Genomic DNA, 1,553 nt, shown 5'->3' with positions numbered 1-1,553 from the left:
TCACCATGTTGGCCAGCCTGGTCTCAAACTCCTGACCTCAGATGATCCACCTACCTCGGCCTCCCAAAGTGCTGGGATTACAGGCGTGAGCCACCGCACTGGGTCCCAGGTGTTTTTAAAAAGCAGATGCCTCCGCCTCTGCTTTGTCCCTTGCATCTGTCCGGAGTGCTGGGCTGTTGCTGGGTTCCTTACAAAAATGTAGCCCAAGTTGCTGAATTCATAGACAATTTAGAATTAAGAACAACATTTAGAACTTTGATGTTAACTCGTTCACTCTTGGTCCAAAGTAAAAATTTCCTCCACACTATCCCTGAGTAGATTATCAAGTTGGCTTCAGTGACAAAAACGAGCATCGCGTTTCCATGGAGGGCTTCCAGTTCGTGTATGAGAAAGCCCTTGACATCACACTGCTTCCGACACATCCATCATCAGTCCCCAGAGCCACGCAGAAGGAGCCTGCTGGCCATGACACGGTGCTCCATGCGACAGCACCTACACTTGTGGAAGGTTGACTAGGTGTTCCCCACCCAGGTGGTGTTGGAACAAGCATTCTGGTCTGTCTCTCATCCAATCTCACTGGTTGGTAAGTGTCTGTCGTGAATTGTGCTGTGTGTCACCAGTGGGTGGGGCTAGAGGTTGTGGCTCCTGGGCCGTGCTCTCATTTGCATTCAGCTTCCTGTTGCCATACCTGAAACACGCTTAGGCAGCCTAAGCTCCAACAAGCAGTTATTGCACGTGGACTGCGGGCGAGGCAAGTGCTCTTACCACCTTCTGGACTGTATCTAGATTGATCCTAACCTTTACAGACATTTCATTTAATCTACCCAAAAACCTTAGGAGATTGCCATTACTATCCCCAATCGTAGATGATGCTGGGTCTGTGAGGATATGAGAAATTCGCCTCAAGGACCCAACCAGTAAGAGGCAGCACTGGGATTCAGACCCAGGTCCTCTTGCCACGAAAGCGTCCTTCAAATTTCCGTATTATGTTGTCCAGATCTTCCTGATGGTTTTCTCTCATTTCAGCGTCTTATCCTCTGAATGAAGCAAATCCAATTCCTTCCGAAATTTCCCCACAGAATATCACCCTCGTCTCCCTCTGACTACGGGTGGCACCCTTATCTGAAAGCCATCTCAGGTCAGGTCAGGCCAGGGTGTGGGCCATGGCCCCTACCCCCTTACTGGATGTGGCTGCTATGCTTCTATCAGTGCTAAAACCTTCCTCACCATATTGGTGAATATTGAGTTTGTGGACAGTTAAAATTTCAGATTTTTCTTCATGTGAAGTGCTACTAAAATAGGCCTCCCACTTCTGGCATTGGCAGAATTGATTTTTTAAAAATCTGAATTTAAAACATCTATATTATCATTATTACATTTCTTCGTATTGGTCTGGGATGACATTTCAGCTAGTGGAGTTCTTTCAAGTCTCGATTCTGTCATCCACTGCAATAGGCCTGTGCAATCTGAAAATTTCCTCTTCGTGGCTCTCTACGCTTCCATCAGAGTTGTTTGTGAGAGGGTGAGACAGGACCACACACAGGCAGAGCCCC

This window comes from Mandrillus leucophaeus, unplaced genomic scaffold, assembly GCF_000951045.1.
Source record: "Mandrillus leucophaeus isolate KB7577 unplaced genomic scaffold, Mleu.le_1.0 Scaffold27, whole genome shotgun sequence".
Lineage (NCBI taxonomy): Eukaryota > Metazoa > Chordata > Mammalia > Primates > Cercopithecidae > Mandrillus > Mandrillus leucophaeus.
Note: the sequence above shows the minus strand (reverse complement) of the source record.